A 14,678-nucleotide genomic window follows, 5' to 3' on the forward strand; every position below is an offset into this window, starting at 1 on the left:
AGGGAGTATTGCCAGGAGGGGATTCTAGGTAGGGACACATGCCAGAAATGGCAGAAAGAAGAGGCTGGGGACATAAAATTTGATGGCAGGAGAGCTTTCAGCTGCAGTACTTCACATACATGGCACGCTGGCTCCTCCCTGGCAGCTGGCACCAAGAAAAACAGTTAAAAAAGGATCCGTCTCTTGTCGTCTGCTTCACCAGCAGTTCAGGCAGGTTTTGTTGCTTTCAACACTGGGGCAATGTTGGCTACTAAAATTCTCCCCGCTTTAGTTTAGTGATCCCAGACCATGAGTAGGAGCAGTCATTCACCTCATTCGAGTGTAGCATCATAAATCTGCTCAGCTGCACATTTTAGCTCTGTGGTGTCAGACAGGCATAATTAGAGCTCCAGAGTCCAAGTGCCACCACACTAGTCATACAGCAGTGCAATTGCCCACGCTTTACGTGAGTCATCTGGTGGGAGAGGGGAATCAGGCCCAACATGTCTGGGCTGAAGCAATGATTTAATCAAACTGCTCCTTCCAGCTCTGACAAGTGTCTTTTTATGCTTCATGGTATTTAGTTTGAAGTTGCCAGTTGGAATTTTTCACACCTGTGGTTTATTTAAGCCCTTATTCTGCTGTAGCTCTCACATTTAAGACAATAAATGTGTCCTGTAGAGCTGTGAAGTATTAGGTGAGGGAGACATTTATGTGCAGGTGACGAGAATAAATGAATGATACATGCAATGATACATTTGCTATTACTTTCCAAATACGGGCACTACTGCCCACGACCTCCCAACTCAGAAAACTGCTGTTAAATGGAGTGAGGAGTGCCTGGCTGAGTCCTCAAAGTACTGAGAGTGTGCACTCTGCCTATTCATGCAAGTAAAATTTTCATACCATATATGAATATTCCCAAGAATGATCACATCGGCCAATAGTGTTCATCAGGAACATTTAATGAAAGAAAAGGAATTACTTCAATTTAATGCCATAACACCTGAGATCAAAATCTACTTAACAGAGGGGAAATTGGAAAATATTTACAGAATAAAAATTCCAAAGATAAATAGGAAGCCCCTACTAGAAAAAAAGAAAAAAAGGGCATGCAGTGTAAGCAGATCAGACTGTAGGAGGACATTGCCATACTTGAAAAATGGAGTTACAAAATAACCCAAAATCATTTCAGGCAGTAGAGAAGGTACAGTGGGTTTACCAAGATTTTAATCTGCAGGTAAGCAGGAAAGGAGATTTTTTAAGCATTAGAAATTATTAGAGCTTTGTTAATCATTCATTTTGAAAAATCCTGGCTTCCTCCAGAAGTTTAAAGTTAACCAAAGAATAAGCAATTGTATCTATTTGAATTACCTTGCTTCAGACACAGGAAAGCTCCCATTGTCAGAGGCAGCAAGACCCCAACATTTCTAACTTCCATGTTCAGCTGTAACAATTCAAACTGGTTATTCAAAAAAGAAAAGAAAAAGAAGAGAAAAAGAAAGCAACATATTATATATTATCTTCTTACAGCATCTTCTTTCAAGGTATTTCATTCAGAACAGCTGTGGTCTCTACCACTTTCTACCAGTGTCCCACTAATCTCACTTGCATTATCAAGATAAATGCTTTTTAGATGCATGTGGCTGGACCTTGCATTTCAACAGGCTTTAATCTCCATGGCCAGAGATACCATGAATAATTGAAATACCAGAGAATAAATAGTTTCACTAACCATGTTTTGCCTTAAATAATCAGAGCATCTGGTAGATCCCCATACATTTAATTAATTTGCTGTTTGTTTGCTCCGTTGCATAATTAACTATTTAATTTCATTGCCCTCTGGATTTACTCACTAATTAATTATCCCTTGCTAATTCTTCGATCAGCTGCTTGTGCCTCATCTTGCTTTTCTAGCTACCTTCTACTCCCTTTTCAGTATCTTCCCGATTTTCTTCCTCTTTCTTTGCTTTCTGTGCTGTCGTACACCTGCCTGCCTCAGCAGTGGACCAGCCCAGACTCTGTCAGGGCACAACAGCCACCCCAGACGCAGTGGACATGGCCAGGCACCGTGTTTGGGTGTTGGAGAGAGTTGGGACCTCACTGATAGGGCAAAAGCTATTTGAGGTGTAATGGTCCCTCGAGACAGTACTGTCCCGGTTACAAATAGTTAATTTCCAGTTATTTAGGCAAACATAGCTGGACTGGGGAGACATGATTTAGTACAAATGCAGCTTGCAGTTGTTTGAAATGGGAAGGATTTAGTGACTTAGGGCATTGCTGTCCCTAAGACAGAAACTGCTCGCTGCTTGTCATCTTAAACCTACTGTTAACATTTTGTGCCAACAGGCAGGTTGCTGAAAACAATGCTATATGCACAATATAGCCAAAAATTATCTAGGAAATTAGATCCTATGGGTACTCCCAAATCTTTACTGTCTTAAATAAACAACCAGTGCCTAGAATACAGACTTTCTCCTCTCCGCTAAGAACCGGCACGCTCCTTGTCCAATCTGGGCTCACTTAATTCTCCCAGAAGTCTTTAAAGCTACTTCCACTACGCGTTTTGGATTTTTTTTTTCCATCACAAGCTGCTTTTGTGAACTTGCGCTGCCTGTTGCAGCCCGTTCAGTCAGAGAGGTTTAAGAGTGCGATGGTGACTCTGAATTCAATCTTCTAATGTTAGCTGCTCATTATCTAAGTATAGCCGATACATTTTAATTCTGTGAAAGCTTGTTTGGATTTCCGTCTGCTCCACTCTCTTCTGGTTTAAATTTCTCATCTGAATGCTGTCCAGAATCTGGTGCTTACGCTACCATTCACCATACCGCTTTTGCTAATTGCTCCCATATTTGGGGGAGTCACGTGTGCCAAATTGCTGAATTGTGACTGCACTTTCCGGCAGCTACTAGCACCTCCCTGAAGAGGCAATTAAAACTCCAAACAGTGCAGGGGCAGGAAAATTGCCTGTGAGAGGCTCTGGGGGTCATCCAGCATTCCTTCAAAAATGTATTTTTTGTGCATTGGACCTTTCTAAAAAAGGGTATATTTTTACTACTAAATTTTTCTCTTTCTTTCAGCACACCAAAAGGCTGTTTCAGAGGATCATTACTTGAGATGATCAGGCAATGTTCACTTTGACTGATGGCATGAGAGTGGCAGTTTTGCCCTGATAGTGGTTCCGTGAAGGACCAAAGCAGGCTGTTCACCTCACACATGTGAGGAACACCACTGACTTCGGCAGGACTGCATACGCCTTTGGAGATAAGTGCATAACCGCATGTCTTGATGAATTAAACAATTTTCCTTGAGATTGCTTCTACAGGTTGATATCGCTCTTGGAAAGGGGGCTTAGGCAACTAGATCACAGAGGCTCTGAAACACAGAGCAAAGCAGGGCCTAGTTACTGGTAAAATCTAGTCCTAATTAGGGACCCTGCTTTCACAAAACATTGACAGGATAAAGCTTTTTGTTCCTATTACCAAATAAAAGGAGCAAAATTCCTTAATTCAATATTCTAGGTAACAACAGGTGAACATAGCAGGACTAAGGCAGATGACATTTCTGGAAACACAAAGAACCTCCTGTGACTGAAGGAACATCATTAAAAGTAATAAGAATGGTGTTTTCAAAATTAGTTCAAACTATTGGGTCATGCAGGAATTCATTTGACTTATATATAGCAGAGAATCTGGTGGGAAGAAAGAGGGAAAAAAGCTTTCTGCCGTGTGCTGATAAGAATCACAGAATAACTCCACATCCAGTCCTGCATGTCCTCAGTGGTCTGGGGAAAGGGTCTCTGAGCCCCACATCACCTAGGCTGGGTTGTGTTTCCCTTCACCCTCCAGAGGAACTTCCACTGGCTATGGAGGGAGCCTAGACACTGAAAGCTGATATATTCATCTGCCTTAAATGTCCACTGAAAGCATCTCTGTACGAAGCTTCACTCATGTTACACCTGGACACACGTTTTTTGGACATGTGTCTTCCATTTGAAAACCAGAAGGCTGAAAAATGCTTCTGGGTCTCTGATGGGGGGAAGAGGAGGGAAGGGATAGAGGATACAGCTTTTCCAGCACAGGATCCTTGAACTAGTCCTGCAGCAGTGTCAAGAATCTTTCTTTCTCAAAAGCTCATTTTTATGTTGCATTGTATTTACGTAGGCACCTTTCTATACACAAGGAGCAGCTCAGGCCTGGCAGCAGCCACATCTAAGACAAATTGTTCTGTGCTGAGTAAAGAGCACAATAAAACCCCTACAGCTCTTGGTTCTCTAGTTTGCACCTTGGCAGAATAAGTGTATCCATTCAGCCCAGAGGTGGGCTTCATCTTTCCATAAAGATGAAGAAAACCTTCAGGTAAAAAGGGAAAGGCTGTTTTTCAGCCAAAGTGTTCCACTTCACAATTTTGAAAACCAGTAAGAGGGAGGACAGCATGAGCACTCAGCAACCAACAGGAAAGCTGAGGTGCTTCAGAGGTCAGGGCATCCTATGGCAGCAGCAATGTCCCTGCTTGCCAGGCATCAGCCCGCAGGTGCAAGCCGTCCCGAGGCATTACCCCACACTGGGCTGCCGAAGTCTCCAAAGACGAGGCCAGGCCTGAGTGGCTGAAGTGAAGAAGCGCGGGTGTGCAGTCGCCCCAGCAAGGCCAGCCTGCCCCAGGCTGTCCACGGTGCCATCACCTGAGTGTAGCCCCGGGGCAGTGGCAAGGGTTAGTTATACCTGAGGTCTGCGCACCGCTCTTGAAGGGCTAGATAGAACATCTTTTGCAGATTCAGCTCAAGTTTGCCAAATGCTTGAGATGCTTCTTTGTCTCTGGGACTGGTTCGCCATTGACAGGATCAAGAGGAGCAGGCGTGGTCATGCACCCCCTGCTCCAAATCAGGAGCTCCACAGCGTGTCCACTGGGAGCTGCCGCTGCTGCCACAGCTGATCCCTTTTGCCTCTGCCTCCCCTGGCCCAGTGGAGGAAATGTCGAGGAGCGAGGAACAAGCGTGGATTTGTCTGGTTCAGTGGCTTTGAGACAGCACCTGGCAACGTAGCATGGAGACAGACGCGAGCCTTCAAAAAAAGTTGGCTCCAGCCCACGGCAAGCGCCGAGCCCTGCCGGGCAGAGGGGATCAGGTGGTGGGTAGTTTCCTGAACGGACGTTTCTGGCGTAAGGGGAACCTGGCTGAAAATGGTTCTGGTTTTAATCGCTTAAAGATATATTTGCTGGGAGAAACAATTCCAGAGAGGGTTGTCACCAGCCCCTTTTTGGGGGGAGACCAGTCATGCAGGCAGAGGGTGATGCTATGTGTCGTTCCTCCCTGGTTTCTGACAGATTTCTTCCCCGCCTTTTTGGCCTGACCCTTCCCTGTCCCCCGGTCATCGGTCCTGTGGCCGCCTTGCTTTTCCCTTCCTCTCCCTTCCGATCCCTTCCTCTCTGCTACTTTGTACCAGAAAATCAAAGCAGGTGAATTTCTGAACTTTTTGGGAGAAAATGGCCACTGGCAACATGCCAGGGACCTCGCTCACCTCTGGCTGCACTCAATCCCTGTCAAGTCTCTGGTGGTGGTGGGGGAGCAGCAAAGTGAAATGCTTCAAGCTGTGAGACATTTTCTGTTTACGTTGCAGGCCAAACCTCTTGGATCTGGACCAGAATGGCCACTTTTGTGGAGGCAGATATATCTGTGGAGAGACGGAAAGTAGTGTGTATCCTGGTCCCGCTGTTTTCCCAGGGAAAACAATAATGAGAAGTAATGCTCTTTCTGCTGCAGGCTGTGCACTGCCCTGCTTGACTGGAGCAAAGGCTGGGAAAGCTGGCATTGTCCTGTGAGTAGGGAACAGCTCTTGGGTGCAAAAAGTTCACCTCTCTACAAATGCCATGCTGTTTCACATTTTCCTTTTGGGGGGCAGATTACTCGGAAGTAGCAAGGCAAGCTTGGTGTCATGTGGAATAACTGAAATTCCTCAAGTTCCTTTTTGCCAGGATTTCAAGCTGTAAAAGACACATGATCTCCTCTGCTTGAGCCTATAACTGAGGATTTTCCCCAACAAAGATGAATAGGTAGCTGTACAATTTTATTTTATTTTTTTTCCTACATCTGCCCAAAGCCATATTAGATTCTGAGTTAAATCATTATTAGGGCCTGCATTTGGAAGCAGTAACCTCAGATGGGGTTTATCAAAAGGAATATATTACTCTGTACCCTCAGGAACTGACCTGGCCTACCATCACTTTTAGAGAAAAATACAATTAATTCAAAATCTGTCTCCTTTTCTGCCATTCACATTGTCACAACATCCCTTGAAACTAGGGTCTGGGAGCCAGTGGCCTCAGATCCCTTGTTGCTGTGTTTGGTCTCACCCAGGGACCAGTAACAAGCTATATCTATAAATCTCTCTTGTATGTCTGTAGCAGAAGCTACTGTCCATTTTCATGTTGATATGTAATGAAGCTTAAATACTGAACAGCTTCACGCTGAGATTTGCTGATTCATGAGAAGTAGATGAGACGGGGAAAGGAGAAGCTTTACTCCTTGCTACAGCAGTGATTTGCTAATTGTCCAGCCCAGTCCATCAGAGCGCACCTAGTTAACTGAAAAGACTGCCATTTTGGGAGAGAAGAGGGTTGTCAATAAGCTGTGGAAAGGGGTGTTGAAACTGCCTCTTAAATACAGTTAGAGAGGGAGGGAGGGGCTAAGATTATTTGGAATTGGAAAAAAACTGTAGGCGGCACCAAACTAACACAGTGTAAATAAAGGTTAGCATGTTTTTCCAAGAAGGCCCTATGACTTTGATCACCTTCAATCAAAACTAAGTGTAATTTGCTTTCATTTGTCTGTCACCCATGACTTTATAAACCTTTGCAATTCTTGTTACCTATTCCAGATTTTTTTTTCTTTCAAAAGAATACCTTTACTGAACTTAGGAACAGAGTTTATCTAATGATAATTTCCAGATAATTAGCTAACAAAGGCATTTCATGTATAAATCCTTCTCACTCCTTGTCTGGACCACCCATACGAAGAACCAGCACTTCTGTGAGCTTCTCTGTGGTATCCGAGGTCTCCACTTTGTATGTCTCTGCTTCCCAGGCAAGCTTGAGAGCTGATAGTGCAGGAACAAGAAGGGAGGAAGCATTTCCTGGTGACCCCGTGCTAATCCAGAAAGACTGCAGGGCAGGAAGGAATATGCCTCTATCTACAGAAAGCTTTCCACAGATTTCACTCAGGGCCAGGATCTTACCTACGATCTGTCGAGTTTTTGTCTGGCTTGTGGACTGAGTGCTTTTGGAGCACGTTTACCCAGCATGAAAGACCAAGTCAGCAATATGCTGCTGCCAGCTCAGGCATGGTGGCTTCCTGGGAATGCAGGCTGAGCTGTTTGCCCTTGTAAAAATAGGACAGGTAAAAGCAAAAAGTACTATGATGCTAATGCGGCTTATTTCACTTTTACCCATAGCTTTGAATGCATCCAATTACAGCTAGTGAAAAGTAACTTTATCATCTCCATTTGACTTTTTTCTTCTTCTTCTTCTAATGCAGATATCTATAGCTTTGTGTTATTGGCTTAATTTTGGAGATGAGAAAAGAGAACAGAGAAGGAATGTCACTTGTCCCTGATGATACAGCCATTGTCAGACCCATGAGGGGGGCTCTGAAATGCCTTGCTCTTAGTCTTGTTCTCATTCCTCTAGGTTACAAAGACATGACAGATACAGTACATGTTCAGTTCCTACACGCTGCATAGCAAAATCAGACAATTAGGAAGACTCTTTGAACATGAAAACTGAAGACTGAATAATCCAGACATGTACTTTCTGCTGTTTTCTTCATTTTTTAATGAAAAAAAGTGTTTATTTAAACTCTGGGATAAATCCTGTCTATCTGCCACCAGGTTAAATCTGATTTGATTTCCTCAAATCTTCTCTGAAAAGGCTTTTTCTTCTCAGCTTGTATGACATTGGATAACAGTGGAATTATCATCACATATTGTTAGTCTAAAAATACATGTACCATTATTATTATCAAATAGAGATAAGCGTGTGTTGCCAAGTAAAAAGAAAGCTGCAAAATATAATGCCATGTGCAAGTATTTCTTTCATGATCTTCCAGAACATGAAGGATAGACTTGGACTGCCAGATATTTCAGTTCTGATGGATAAATGCAACTGTGGTTTCCATAGCTATGCAAGGTTTTCTATAGCACCCATCACCATGGTATCTAAGCATCTGTTGATGCTGCTGCACACTTTAGTCTATGGTATACTGCTGAAATAAATAAATAGAAGGTCCTTAAGCCTGGCCATCCATAGTGTGGAGTGGCTTGGGCCAGGTTCACTTTTCAAAAGAGATTGTTTGTTAGTTTGTCTTTTCACAATTCCCCAGTTGCTAAGCTTCTTGTTTGGTGATACCTTATGGTAAGGGCATCTTTCACGCTATGGGTCAATGGCTCAAGTGGTGCCTCTTTCACGAGTCAAGGCACACAGCTGTTCAGGACATGACCGCTGGGCATGATGGAGACCATAAACAAGATCCTCAGCTATGCACTAGGCCAGGCTCCTCCATGTGATTTCACTGGCTTCTTCAGGACCTGTGGATCCCAAGATCCCACCCACTTCTTTTGCTATGTGCCAGACAAGTTTTCTGGCAGAGAATGGTCACGAGAAGACACTTCTTCCTCTGAGAAGGCAATCATCCTGCTTAAAGGGAGGCAAAGCTCACTATCCTTGGAAATGCTGGAGCAATGCAATGCCGATGAAGTATTTGTAAAGTGATAAAGTATCAAAGTTCAGACAGATCCACCATGCAAAGCCAAAGCCACTGGGAATGCACACATACAATTTTCTGTCTGGTGTCAGTTTTGCTAGCTGAAAACCTCTTATGCAATTGTCAGGCTTTCATCCTGCCTGCACTACAGGTAGTCTATATCTTGGGAGCTCTGTTTTCCCTATGCAGTTGAGATCCCTCTTTGGAGATTTTGTCCAGAAGATTTCCTTTATCTTTAATCCGGGAGATTTAAGTCTTCCCTTTACCAGACCATCATTTGTCCTCTCCATTTTAAGAACACAAATATTTCTTGGGGATGGTCTGATGAAGTTTTTATTGGCTCAAATATTAAATAACTGATGTGCTATCTCATCCTTGGCTATAGTCTGTGATGATGCAGATGCTCTCTGTACTTGGAAAGCAGCATCTGAACTCAGAGCAAAATCTTCCTTTAATGCAATGCATACGTTGTATAAGAACATGTATATTGACAACCCTACTTCACGCATTTGTATAAAGGGAATCATGGGTGTAAGCTTATAACTCAGCTTTGCCTGAGACCAGATACAAGAGTAACTAATAATTTTGAGGAGTAACAGGGCCTGAAGTAACCTGGTCCACAGGTCTTTCTTTGAGAGGAATTTAATACACCTCTGCATGAAAATGCCAGGATCAGGTCTTGGAAGGTGTACAGTCAAGTCGTACATCACTGTCCTTGTACAGCATTGGGACAGAGGTAAGAAGCCCTTCCTCAGGTCACAACTTCACAGATGCTTTCAGACTACACAGACCAGCACTGCCACTAATGAAGTAGTCCCACCGGCCCCCAGCACCTCTTCCTTCCCCCACAATCTCCTTTTGCTTGAGCTGGCACAAACCTTTGCACTAAAGTGGTTCAGAGAAGTGGCAAAGTCAAAACTAGCTCATACAGCTACTTCATTTTAAACCTGCCTAGTGCCCTGCTCCAGTTCAAGGCACAAACACTTGTGCTTGAGGAAGGAGATGGCATTAGGCAAAAACTCACAGCTGGGACTGGAAAACATCACTTCTGACAGGAGCTCTGGCTAATTCCTGGTTTAAGGGAACTGTGAAATTGCAGCATTAAGGAAGGGTTAACTAGCTTGTGAGTGCTGAAACAGGTAAGGTGCTGACCCTATTAATTGCTGAGCCAGCTCAGGTGTTTCCTCATTAAACTGTTGTGTGAATCCATTTTACTGTGGATCTGTCACATAACCTGTCTTGAATCACAGTGCTCCAGTCTTTTAATCTATGACTTGCAAATTTAGCTGCAGGACTTCAGGGGGCGGTTCCTGAACCAGCTCTTTCGGAAGGATGTCCATTTTAGTGGGGGGAAATTACAGCAGGCATTTGTAGCACCAGGTTTTTTAGCTGACCTATTTCCTCTAGTTTTCTCAGCACATTGTCACTGGTTAAATAAAGCCTCATTAGGAGAGCTGGCCCCTCTTTCTGATTGTAATGTTCAATTTTGTATTCATTTGTTCCCTTACTGTTTTCTGTAGTTCTTAAAAAAATCTGGCTGAATTTGGGGCAGGGAAGGGAAAGCTGAAATGCTCCCTCTTAGTCTGCACTAACAGATATTCTAAAAGTGAGATTCTAAAACTTCCTATACAATCAGACGTTTTGAGAAAAGCCTGGAGCCTCTGCTCGCAGTCGAGTGGGTGAATGTCCTGCAAGAGCAACAATTATGGTACAATAAAGCAGTCAGCGTGTCTTGTGTAATTAGCATGAGTCTTTATTATAGGAATGTCTACACTGCTGACAGATCAGGCCAAGAAAGTCACCCTTCTCCACACACACGCCCGTGTGAGCAGACATGAGAGCTAAGAGGATGTGCGAAAATAGCACCCCCCAAGCTCCAGCTGAAAGCACACTCCCTTTGCTTTCACCAAGCACCCACCACAAGGCTGGAGATGGCTGGTTTTGTGGGACAAATGGAAAGGAGACCTAAGAACCACATTGTCTTCCCTGCCCTCTGTCTGCCTCACCCAGGGTCAGAGACCGAATGGTTGCACCAGCCATGGGCTGTGAGGTGGGGGGCTGCTGCCTGTGTCCAAGCTCCCCCCGTGCTGCTTCAGCACTTGCACAAAGAGCTGTTGATAGCAGCAACGTCCCCTCCATGTGTGTACATAGTACTCGCATCCCCTGGTTTGCTAATGGGAGGGGGCAGACTCCCTATTTACCACTTGAAATCTCACTTGAAACTTGAAAAGAAAATGAGTGGGAGAGAGAGACAGTATTACATATTGGCATTTAAATTTGTCAGTTAAACCTGCAAAGATTCACTCCCTTGGATTTTTGCTGTATCACTCCCTTAGTTATGTTCTTTCAATGCCTCTGGCCCTCCTGCTTCCTTCTGCAGGTTTTGCAACAGGCTCCTGTATGCATGCTGCCTTGCAGAGCACCACAGATAATTTTCTGGTTTTTATTAGCTTTCTGAAAACACATGGAGCTGGGCTCCTTCACTTCAGCCCCCTTAAAGTTTAATAGGGTGTCTATTGTAAAGCTAACTTTTTGATTCATTTGCTCATACAGGGAATATTTCCTTTGAACAGCAGGCATGTTCTGCTAGAAAAATCCCTTTGGGAAAATATGAAGCTTTGAGAAATGTTCTGTCCTCCCTCAAAGAGGTCCCTTCTGAACACAGACAACTTCTACTGCTATTTAACTATCAATAAAACCCCCCTGCTGTACCAGTATCTGCTGAAGTACTAAGTTCTACAGCAATCCATAACTTCCAGTGAAATGTAAGCAATTAACCTGATTTTAATGTTATGCAGGTATGTTACCAACAGTCATCTGTAATTCTTTAACATTCTTCTCAATGTAAATCACCTCAGAGGCAGGGCAGCCCTTTTTCTAAGGGATTTCAGCAAATGCTGAGTAAAAAACCAAGGAGCAGAGAAATAACTTTTAGAAGGAAAATATACCTTAAGATTTAAAAAAAAAAAAAAAAGAAAAAGAAAGAAAATAACAGGGTGAAAGCCTTCATTTTAATTTAACTCAAAGTGTAAAAAGGCTTGGTAATACAGCTGCCCAAGAGGAAGATTCCAAAGAAAATCTTTATGGGATATACTTAACTAAATTGCTTAAGATCGCACTCAATTAACTACGTATTTCTGCAGATTTGAAGTTTGAAATGCATTTTTACATTTGAACCCAAACGTTTCAGTTGCTTGGAGACCACATAGGTGCATGGGATGTAAGCGGATGCTGGGTGAGAGGAGAAGACAAAAGCTTCTCTTTCACTTACTTTCCAAATCCAACATTCAGGCTTCTGCATTTAGGATCAAAACCGGAAAAGCATTCTCCTACATGTTTGGGCTTTCCCGTGGATGAAGCCACCAATGCATGTGTTTGCAACAGCAGCATATTAATTCCCACTGTATGCACCGTTCCTCTCCCATTGAAGCTATCCCCAAGGACCTCTCTTGCAATGGGAATGGAGTACGCCAAGCTCTATTTTCAGTGTCACCCTGGCAACCGCTTTCCCTTCCATCTGGATGTCACATCAAAGAGACGTTCCTGCCACCTCTCAGGTTTAACATGAGCCTTACAACTGCTGGGGAGGTCTCACAGCCCCGGCCCTGGAGATGGGAGAATATCTTTCCTCACACCTCCCTTTTGAAACTGCTGAGTATTTAGCTTTCACACAAAGAAAACCAAGAAAACATGGCCTAGCTATACTTTAAAAAATCAGAAATCAATAAGATTAAGTATTTTCTTTTTGTGATTTTGAGTTTATCTCTGGGTACTGGGATGCCTGAGGTTAGCAGTACTGCCCACAATTTAGCCCAGAAATTTGGATTTGTATTTCTGCAGTTGATAAGTGAACTAAAGTTTCCATACATTTTGTTAGAGCACCTGTAAGGGAGCCATACTGTCTAGCCAGCACAAATATCCAGGGTAGTGGGATGGGAGTTTAACCTTGTCACCCCTCCCCTCCCCAGGGGAGGCTGGTCAGGTTGCTCAGAGCAGTGCCTGCTCACCCCCTTGTCCCAGCCAGCCACAGTCACCTCTGCTCCTCCAGCTTTAGGCAGCCCACCCACACCACGCCTCAGCGCTGAGCATCCTCAGCCCTCACTTCTCATGCACACGTGGCAGCAACAGCAATAACATCTCTGCAGGCGGGTGAGAAGAGAGGGATTTCCACTGGCATTTTATTTTATATTTATTTTATTCCACTTCATTTTTGTGTTACTGATGTTTCTGAAGTCTCAATCTCAGAGTATGCCTTGCTTATAGAGTCACTGAAACTGGAACTTCACATAAGGTCATTCAAAATACCAGGAGTAATCCTGTGTCAATCAAAATCAGAAGCAAGATCTTCACTCGTAATTTTTTTCCAAGGCCAGGGCTGCACAGTGCAGAGACATAAAGGACGACGTGTGGCCTCTTCCTGAGGCAAATATAACAGCTGTCCATTGCACATGCCTTAAAGCTCTTTCCACCCAAGCTCCTCGCAGTGTTTTGACCTGGTTAAGTACTATAATGTCCATTTTAAAAACAGGGAACCTGCGGCCCGTGGGGCTTCCTACAACCATAAAAATTGTCTAAGATACACCCAGGACTGCAAGAAAATACTATATGCCTTCAGTTTTGCCTTTTCCTTCCACTTGGCTATTCTTTATTGCATACCAGAAAGAAAAAATGAAATTAAAAAAAGTTGAAAAATGGGAGCATAGCTTATGAAAAGTAATTCTTCTCCCAGAACGTCAATGAAATGGTCCCGCAGTTCATCACTGGGTCCACAGCTTCCCATTGACCACTACTGGCAGAGGAAACCAGTAACTATTAGAAACTAAGAAACTAACAATGCCAGTGGTGAGGAAGCAGTGTGTCTGTTTCTTGCGGCCTGTTTAAGATGGTGACAGAAAAGTCCTCTTTCGATCCACTGTGATCTCTGCCCAAGTTGCCAGTGCCTGGGAAAGGAAAACTGATACGCAGCTTCCAGGCATCCAGCACTGCTGCTCCAGCTGTCTGAGGCTGCTTTTGCCTGGACTGAGACATGCAGGAGTAGGCCAAAAGCAAGGCGGGTGGAAGGAGGATGTCTCAGATACCTGAATGCGACTGGGAGGTGCCCAGCCAGTGGTGACTGGTGCTAATGGTGAGCAGGTGAGGGAGCCCGTGCTGTGAAGTCTTACTTTTGTGTTTCTTGTCAGGGGCAGTGTTTTAGGCTGCCAGAATAAGTAAGCCTTGTTATAGGTGGATCTAGAGGCCTAATCTGCATCTAAACTTTCCATGACATTGGAGGAGTCTCATCTCCCACTCAGTTACGGAGTTTGAATGTGAGTAGACACAGGGTAAGCTACAAGTGTCATTCTAGAGCACAGCTTCACTTCTGTCTCACTTCTGGCAAACCAACAACAACAACAAAAGATAAAATCACCTTTTAGAGAATTAATTCACAGAGATTATTACAAACCACTAGTGAAGCCAATAGAATGTGAGCGGAAGAGAAGATAAAACGGCAGCATTGCCTTAACATTTTTGAAAAAGTCCTAGAAATTATGCATTTAAAATGATATTTAAGATGCATGGCAGAAAAAAACCCCAAATCAACCTTTGCTGTAAGCTCATCAATACAGTTGCTCCAGATTAATGCTGCTATAACTGAAATCTGCATCCCGCCCACGTAAGAAATCTGTAATTAGCCGGTGGGAGATCACACACGGTGCTGTGGAAAGTTTATATATATTTTTTAAAAAAAAGATAGCAATGTAACAGAGCTAGTTGATTTCTCATTCTGGGCTTGTTCCCAATAGTACTTTTGCAAAGTTGTGGGTTTTTTCCTCCTCCAGGCAGATTTTGGTTGTGTGAAGCAGCACAACTTCCCCTGGAGCGCACTGCAAAATAGCAAGCTGCTGCTCTGCGTGTCGCTGTTGCTCCCAGAGCACCACGGCAGTGGGGGCAAGAGTGAGCAGCATCC

General features: G+C 43.8%; 1 long non-coding RNA gene across 3 annotated transcripts in view; it reads left to right on the forward strand.

The window, feature by feature from the left end:
• The window catches only part of LOC135317109 (uncharacterized), a 122,863-nt gene extending 118,884 nt beyond the window's left edge, over positions 1-3,979 (forward strand). For all 3 annotated transcript variants that reach the window (XR_010376228.1, XR_010376229.1, XR_010376231.1), the window contains one exon: positions 3,060-3,979. This is a non-coding gene — a long non-coding RNA (uncharacterized LOC135317109). The remainder of the gene's footprint in view (positions 1-3,059) is intronic.
• The last annotated feature ends 10,699 nt before the right edge of the window (positions 3,980-14,678 follow it).

The sequence above is a fragment of the Phalacrocorax carbo genome, chromosome 1 (assembly GCF_963921805.1).
Source record: "Phalacrocorax carbo chromosome 1, bPhaCar2.1, whole genome shotgun sequence".
NCBI classification, from domain to species: Eukaryota; Metazoa; Chordata; class Aves; order Suliformes; family Phalacrocoracidae; genus Phalacrocorax; species Phalacrocorax carbo.